An 8,912-nucleotide genomic window follows, 5' to 3' on the forward strand; every position below is an offset into this window, starting at 1 on the left:
ATAATAATAATAATAATAATAATATATTTATTTCTACCCCGCCCATCTGGCTGGGTTTCCCCAGCTACTCTGGGTGGCTTCCAACAGAATATTAAAATACCAGTACAATAGTCTATTAAACATTAAAAGCTTCCCTAAACAGGGCTGCCTTCAGATGTCTTCTAAAAGTCTAGTAGTTGTTTTTCTCTTTGACATCTGGTGGGAGGGCGTTCCACAGGGCGGGTGCCACTGCCAAGAAGGCCCTCTGCCTGCTTCCCTGTAACTGGCTTCTCGCAGGGAGGGAAGCGCCAGAAGGCCCTCAGCGCTGGACCTCAGTATCTGGGCAGAATGATGGCGGTGGAGACGCTTCTTCAGGTATACTGGGCCGAGGCCTTTTAGGGCTTTCAAGGTCAGCACCAACACAGTGTTATGTGGTCTCGGCGGCCGCTCCCAGTCACCAGTCTAGCTGCCGCATTCTGGATTAGTTGTAGTTTCCGGGTCACCTTCAAAGGTAGCCCCACGTAGAGTGCATTGCAGTAGTCCAAGCGAGAGATAACCAGAGCATGCACCACTCTGGCCAGACAGTCCACGGGCAGGTAGGGTCTCATCCTGTGTACCAGATGGAGCTGATAAACAGCTACCCTAGACACAGAATTAATCTGCGCCTCCATGGACGGCTGTGAGTCCAAAATGACTCCCAGGCTGCACACAGTTGCCCAATTCAGGACCAGAGAGTCCTCCACAGTTGCCCACCTCCTGTCCGCCAAAAGCAGTACTTCTGTCTTGTCAGGATTCAACCTCAGTATGTTGAATGCATTTATATCCCACCTTTTTCTGCAAGAGGTTGCTTTCACCACTCTGAACCTCCTACCAACATTGCAGTTCCCTGCCTTTGTTGCTTAGCGAGAGCAAATTCATGGTTTAACCAGCGACTTGTGGCTGAGCAGTGGTTTGGGCAAAGTGACCTGTATTCGCCCCTTTCTGCGTTCCCACATGCCGTGGGGTCCTGTTTGCTCCTGCAGAGGCCACCCAAGAGCTGAGATCCTCTCCCAACCGTGTTTTCATCTCGGTTTTTCCCTCTTGCACTGAACATTGCAAGTATCCTTTATTTTTACTATTGTTAGGATTCAAATGCATCCATTAACGCCAGAGCAGCGGCTGCTTCTGCAGCTAATGGAGAAGAGTCTCTTCCACTGTGTCAGTTCCCAAGGCTCCATTAGTCTCGCTGGGCTATTATGCATCCATTTGACGGGGGGGGGGGGGGAAGAGGAGATGATGGCGCAGGGATCCTGTGTCCCTTTTGAGGGAGCAAGAGAGAGCAGCATTGCAACGCTGGTAAGAGGGAGGTTTCTCTTTGGAAAGAACTTTGTTATTTATTGCATTTCATAGAATCTATTACTTCCCTTGATCTAGATGCTATACTCCTATTGATGCAGCCCAGAATTGCATTGGCTTTTTTAGCTGCCGCGTCACACTGTTGGCTCATGTTAAGTTTGTGGTCAACCAAGACTCCTAGATCCTTTTCACATATACTGCTCTCAAGCCAGGTGTCCCCCATCTTGTATTTGTGCCTCTCATTTTTTCCCCCCAAGTGCAATACTTTACATTTCTCCCTGTTAAAATTCATCTTGTTTGTTTTGGCCCAGTTCTCTAATCTGTCAAGGTCGTTTTGAAGTGTGATCCTGTCCTCTGGGGTGTTAGCCACCCCTCCCAGTTTGGTGTCATCTGCAAATTTGATCAGGATGCCCTTGAGTCCATCATCCAAGTCGTTGATAAAGATGTTGAATAAGACCGGGCCCAAGACAGAACCCTGTGGCACCCCACTAGTCACTCTTCTCCAGGATGAAGAGGAACCATTGATGAGCACCCTTTGGGTTCGGTCAGTCAGCCAGTTACAAATCCACTGAGTGGTAGCAGAGTCAAGACCGCATTTGACCAGCTTCTTTACAAGAATATCATGGGGCACCTTGTCAAATACCTTGCTGAAATCAAGGTAGGCTACATCCACTGCGTTCCCTTCATCTACCAGGCTTGTAATTCTGTCAAAAAACAAGATCAGGTTAGTCTGACATGACTTATTTTTCAGAAATCCATGCTGACTATTGGTGATCACAGCATTCCTTTCTAGGTGCTCACAGACTATCTATCCTAGCGTTTCTTCCAAGGAGATCACCACAGCCCTGTGGGGTAGGACAGGCTGAGAAGCACTGACTGGCCCCCAGGGTCACACCCAGTGAGCCTCATGCCCAAGTGGAGATCCGCACTCGGGTTTCTCCCAGCTCTCTAACCATTGCACTGCGCTGCCTGTCGTGAAATAGCACAGAACAGGGACTCGGCCTTTGCTTTTTGTTCTCGATCCTGGGGCCCAGCCCAGGATGTGAGAACCAGAATCCGGAGAGTGCCTCTGAACATGTGCAAAGGGCATTTCCCTCCCTCCAGTTAAATAACTGCTGGCAGTGGCTCTTTGTAGGAGAGGTTTGCCTGTTGTTGTTTTTTAAAGCATCAGAATACTCATGGGGAAAACCAGAACTATTGCTTATCCCCACCTAAACGGGAAGTGGGGGGGGGGGCATTGTCCAGCGCAAATCAAAATAATTCAGAGAAATCAGACCCTGTCCTGTGTTGCAGTTAGTCCATGTTTCGTTTTCATTTCATGAAAAAAATACAGTTCAGTATTGTTTTTATTTTGAATTCTGTGGGGTCTTAATCTGGCTTTGGGGGCAGCGGAGCCTCTCAATAGCAGCTTCTGGAAGCTGCAAGAAGAGTGAATTACAGAATCATAGAATCGTAGAGTTGGAAGGGACCCCGAGGGTCATCTAGTCCAACCCCCTGCAGTGCAGGAATCTTTTGCCCAACGCGGGACTCGAATCCACAACCTTCAGATTAAAAGTCTCCTGCTCTTACCAGCTGAGCTATCGAGGGTGCTATTGAACTCAAGCCCAGCTTTTAATTTTTATTATTGCATTTCTACTTGGCCCCCTTCCCGGCCCCGCAGGAGTTCAAGGCGCCACACAGGGTTCTCCCTCTTGCCATTTGATCCCTGCAACTGCCCTGCGAGGTAGACTGGCCTGAGAGACTGGCTTCATATTGCATTTATTTTGAATTACACGTACCTCATCTTTTCAGTGCTTGGGGCCTTTCAAGGACTGAATCCAGCCCAGGAGGGTGGCAGTGCTGAATCCGAGGATCGTGTCCCTCAACGTGCTTTGGCTGTGATTTTTGCGTTGCAGGGGGGTCAGACTAGATGACTCTTGGGTAGGGTTACCAGACATCCCCAGTTCCTGGGGACAGTCCCTGTATTTGCAAATCTGTCCGCAGGAAACGTGGCAGCGGCAGCGGCAGCCTCAGCAGCCTGGAGCCAGCCTGGTAGTGCAGTTGGCTCTGGCTGGCTTCAGGAGCTGCTCGCTGCCGCCACCACTGCCAAAGATGAACCGGGGACGTCTGGCGGTACAGATCTCCTGACCCCTTCCCCCTTTGTTTTGACTGATCGGGGGAGGCTCGGGAGTTGCGGGCGGGCGGGTCTTGTCTAGGAGGGGTGCAAGGCTCATGGTTTCTCTGTCAGGCAAGGTGCAAAGCTCTTCTTTTGCACCCTGTGAAACATAAATGCACAGAGTTTTTTTAAAAAACTGGGCAATGGCCACCCGCCCGCGACTCCCAAGCCTCCCCCGATCTGTCAAAACAAAGGGGGAGGGGGCCAGGAGATCTGGGAAGGCTTGGGAGTCACAGGCAGGCGGCACGCCGTTGCCCAGTTTTTAAAAAACTCTGTACATTTATGTTTCACAGGGTGCGAAAGAAGGGCTTTGCACCTTTATACAATGTGCATGTGTGCTTGGGATCAGGGTCTTTTGCCTCACCATCCCCACTACAGTGGTGCCTCGCAAGACGAAAAGAATCCGTTCTGTGATTTTCTTCGTTTAGCGGTTTTTTCGTCTTGCGAAGCAAGCCCATTGAAGGATTAGCGGATTAGCGCTATTAGCGGCTTTTAGCGGCTTATCTGCTGATCGGATAAGCTGATAAGCGGCTTAGCGGCTTAGAAAAAGGGGGGAGGGGGAAAAACCCAGCAGGAACTCGCAAGACATTGTCGTCTTGCGAAGCAAGCCCATAAGAAATTCGTTTTGTGAAGCACCTCCAAAACGGAAAACTCTTTCGTCTAGCGAGTTTTCCGTCTTGCGAGGCATTCGTCTTGCGGGGCACCACTGTACTGACTCCCTGTTGCTACTCAGCTTCCAAAAAACACCCCGGATTCATTGGAAAAAACCTGGTAACCATACTCTTGGGGGCCCCTTCCAACTCCATCATTCTATGACCTGCCCGGACCTCTCGCTGCCTTTTCATTTCAGAAAAGAAAGCCTGGAGCCATGCTGACATTTACTGGGTTCAAGTGGGCAGGGAGAGAGGCTCGCTCTGCAAAGCGAGAATGGGAGGCGGCGGAGGAAGGAGGAGGAGGAGAGCGTTCGCATCACAATGGCCATCCTCGCAGGGGGAGCGTTTGCGCCCGCGAGACGGAAGGAGCAGGTGCAGAGAGGTTGCAGGCAATGAATGGACAAGAGGCAGAAGCGAGCCGGCTCCGTCTTGGGCTCAGAGTGCTGATCATTGTTCGAGATAATCGACGTGGGATGCCTTGGCAACCTTGAGATGGAGACGCGTGCCGGTACAAAAGAGCGAGAGGAATCCGCGCTCTGCTTCGAAGGCTCTCGAGGCGTCTCTGCGTAAGCGAGACCCGCTTTTGAAGGCCGGGGAACAAGTGCCAGGCAGGCTGTCCGTCGAGTGGGCGACAAATTAGTTTCTCTGCGACTTGTTCTGACTTGGTGCGTTTTCCTCCTCGAAGCAGAGCACGGGGGAGGCCAGGCAGAGAAGGGATGGTGCTCAATGCGACTGCAAACTCTGAGCGTGCAAGGGGGAAAGGGCCAGGGCAAGGAGGGCTAGCAATGGATCCAGGGCCGGATTGAGGTTTGATGAGGCCCTAAGCTCCTGAAGGTAATGCGAAACCCACGAGCTGTACTCTCCTCTCCTGTGGTTCCCAAAAGAACATGTGGGGACACAGCATGGCCATAGGATCCATTCAGTGCCGGATTACTAAGCAAAACAATTACTAAGCAAACTGGGGGCACTGCTGGAATAGAGACACACGATGGTTTTGCACCCCACAGGGCTTCGCTTGCAGGATCCATGTGACGTCGGGGAAGAAATCTTCAATGCGCCACAACCAAGGATCCTGCGCGGAGATTCATTTTCCTGCTTGGACTTCCTTTCTGAGCACGGGATTTGGCTCACTTGCGTGAGTCACCAGAATCTTCCTTTGCGAGGCGCCGGCTCACAGCCCACGCTGCGCAATGTCACATCACGAGGACATTTTATTTATTGTTTCCTAACATTTATGCACTGCTTGTTTGCAAAACCAAACCAAGCCCCAAAGTGGTTTGCAAGAAAGACAATACAGTAAAATTGCCCATAAGAAAGATTACCAGCGATAACTTAAAAGACTTTCGGAAAACTAAAATGACAATAGAACTAAAAGCAGATTTAAACTCGCATCAACCTCCTGAACATCTGGGTAGGCTTGTCTACACAATAAAACCCTGTTTTTAGCAGGTGTGGGTGGGAAAAGAACGGCAAAGGCACCTGCCTGATATCAATTGGCAGGAAGTTCCAAAGGCGAAAGGGGTCATGCGCATCTGTGAGAGTGCCAGTTCTGGGGATCAAAGTGGTCGAGTTTGTGTATACAGTGGTACCTCAGGTTAAGTACTTAATTAGTTCCGGAGGTCCGTTCTTAACCTGAAACTGTTCTTAACCTGAAGCACCACTTTAGGTAATGGGGCCTCCTGCTGCTGCCGCGCCGCCGGAGCCCGATTTCTGTTCTTATCCTGAAGCAAACTTCTTAACCTGAAGCACTATTTCTGGGTTAGCAGAAAGTGTATGTAACCTGAAGTGTATGTAACCTGAGGTACCACTGTATGGAATAAGGTAAATAGTACCAGGAAGCCTAAAGGAAGAAGATAAGACCTTATATTTATACGCAACAGTAGCAGCAAGGCTATTGATTGCGAAAAACTGGAAAAGTGGTATAATACCGACAAAAACAGAGTGGCTTGCCAAACTATTGGAGGATTACAATATATCCAAAACAATGGAAGAAATTGGAAGGATTTCAAAAGAAAAGAACGATAGGGACTGGAAGGTGTTTAAAAGATACGTGCAAAATCATATCGAAAAATCAGAACTCCTATTAGAATAAACAAGTTCCGTTTCAAATACTGAAATATCAAATAAGATGGAAAACAATGTGTAATAGAAAAAGAAGTATGAAATTAGGGTAAAGGTGTGTGAAAGAAAGTAATAGAAGTGGAAAGAAATTGTAATTGAGTAGATTGGAAGTCAAACACAAAGGTGGGGTGAAGGGTTGGTGGATGGTGATGGGGAAAGGATCTATTTGTGGGATTGAGTGTAAGTATGTTTGAACATTTTTAAGGATTGTATGAAATGTATGTTTGTATGTTTGTATATGTGTATTAATGATGAATTCAAATTTCTAATTAAAAAAAAAAGGAATAAGGTAAACTGTTCCCAGGTTGTTTTAAGAAGTGCTAGTGATCTGTGAATGAGACAGAATGGCAGGACTGGGAAGAGCCAGATTCTGAGCTATTAACTCTGCTATAAGCTGTAAACGGTAAGGTAAAGGGACCCCTGGCCGTTAGGTCCAGTCGTGGACGACTCTGGGGTTGCGGCGCTCATCTCGCTTTACTGGCCAAGGGAGCCGGCGTACAGCTTCCAGGTCAGTGGCCAGCATGACTAAGCCGCTTCTGGCGAACCAGAGCAGCGCACGGAAACAGCGTTTACCTTCCCACTGGAGTGGTACCTATTTATCTACTTCCACTTTGAGGTGCTTTCGAACTGCTAGGTTGGCAGGAGCAGGGACCAAGCAACGGGAGCTCACTCCGTCACGGGGATTCAAACCTCCGACCTTCTAATCCGCTAGTTCTAGGCTCTGTTGTTTAACCCACAGCGCCACCCGCGTCCCTGTAAACGATATGTATGTGTGTGTGTGTGTATGGGACGCGGGTGGCACTGTGGGTAAAAGCCTCAGCGCCTAGGACTTGCCGATCGAATGGTCGGCGGCTCGAATCCCCGCAGCGGGGTGCGCTCCCGTCGCTCGGTCCCGGCGCCTGCCAACCTAGCAGTTCGAAAGCACCCCTGGGTGCAAGTAGATAAATAGGGACCGCTTACTAGCGGGAAGGTAAACGGCGTTCCGTGTGCTGCGCTGGCTCGCCAGATGCAGCTTGTCACACTGGCCACATGACCCGGAAGTGTCTGCGGACAGCGCTGGCTCCAGGCCTCTAGAGTGAGATGAGCGCACAACCCTAGAGTCTGTCAAGACTGGCCCGTACGGGCAGGGGTACCTTTACCTTTACATATATATATATATATATATATATATATATATATATATATATATATGAACTAACCAATGTTATTCTTTTTAATGGTGGTGCTTCATCTGGTGCGCAAGCGCATTATTTATTTCAGGCCCTGCTCTTCTTATTCATGGACCTGCTTCCTATCACAAATTGCATGGGGAATATTGCTTTGCAAAAAGGAAGGAGGCAATCAATTAGACGCTCCCCTGCTTTCCGACAAATGCAAAAAGAAAGGGGGAAGAGAAACCCGGCGAGGATTAAGTTGAAGAGCACAACCAAGGGAAGAAAATTGAAATAAGGACAAAGAGGGAAATTATTCTGGGTTCCTGGGGAAATGAAGCCTGCTGTTATTTCGGCGATGCATATTTTGCATAGAGAGCAGCGCTCCTTCCTTGCTTCCGCACAGAGATGTTTGTGAGCTGGCCCTTTCCAAAGGGACCTTGAAGTAACCAGGCAGAGGGCCTTCTCGGTAGTGGCGCCTGCCCTGTGGAACTCCCTCCCACCAGATGTCAAGGAAATAAACAACTGTCCGACTTTTAGAAGACATCTGAAGGCAGCTCTGTTTAGGGAAGTTTTTAATGTTTGACGTTTTATTGTGTTTAATATTCTGTTGGGAGCCGCCCAGAGTGCCTGGGGAAACCCAGCCAGATGGGCGGGGTATAAATAATAAATTACTACTACTACTACTACTACTACTACTACTACCCCCCACCCAAAGGGCAGGAAGCTGGCAAAACTCCCAGTTCATCTTGGACATAAGTGCCAGTCCCAACTTGAAACTTAGGGTGGGATGACCTGTATTCTACCCCCTCCAGGAGTTCAAATTATTTTATTTTTGTGATATACAGAGTCTAAAAACCTCCCAAGAACCTTTTATGCGTCCTCCTCAGCAGCTGGCGCATCACACACACCCCCTTGGTGTTTTGGGTGTAGATGACCTGGGCTCTGTGATTGGACACCAGTTTGAATAGGCCTTTGCTGAGAAGCCAAGGAGCCTCGAATCTTCAGCCTTTCAGAGACCACAGCAGGTGTGATGCGTTTGTCGTTTGGCACCTCCTTGCACAGCTTGTCGGAAGGAGCTTTGTCAAACAGAACAAGGTTGTTCAACTTGTCTCTTACTTTCCCTGTGGACCACTTCTTCTTCTTTTTGGCTTTTCCACTGGACTTGTTGACGGGGTCCTTGTCATTCTTGGCCGACTTGCCCGCTTCCTCCTTCTTCTTATTGTCCTTTGGCGGCATGGGGCAGTCGCTGCTTCACCTTCGCCGATTTCCGGCCAGAAAGGAATGGGATGACCTGTATGACAGGGAAGAGAGATTTCACAGAATCACAGAATCACAATTGTGGAGTTGGAAGGGAACCCAATGGCCATCTAGACTAACCCTCTGAAATCCAAGACTCACAGCTGAAGCATCCCTGATAGAGGGCCCACGAAGGAGAGTCCACCACCTTTCCAGGGGAGATATCATAGCCATCTTCCAGTATCTCAAGGGCTGTCCCATGGGAGAGGGAACCAGCTT

General features: G+C 49.1%; 1 pseudogene across 1 annotated transcript; it reads right to left on the reverse strand.

Moving 5' to 3' along the window:
* Positions 1–8,210: 8,210 nt before the first annotated feature.
* Positions 8,211–8,660, reverse strand: LOC309530595 (small ribosomal subunit protein eS25 pseudogene; annotated as a pseudogene). The gene has a single exon. The product of its transcript is annotated as a small ribosomal subunit protein eS25 pseudogene (transcript).
* Between the last annotated feature and the right edge of the window lie 252 nt (positions 8,661–8,912).

This window comes from Podarcis vaucheri (genome assembly GCF_965113315.1).
Source record: "Podarcis vaucheri genome assembly, chromosome: 4".
In the NCBI taxonomy this organism is placed as follows: Eukaryota; Metazoa; Chordata; class Lepidosauria; order Squamata; family Lacertidae; genus Podarcis; species Podarcis vaucheri.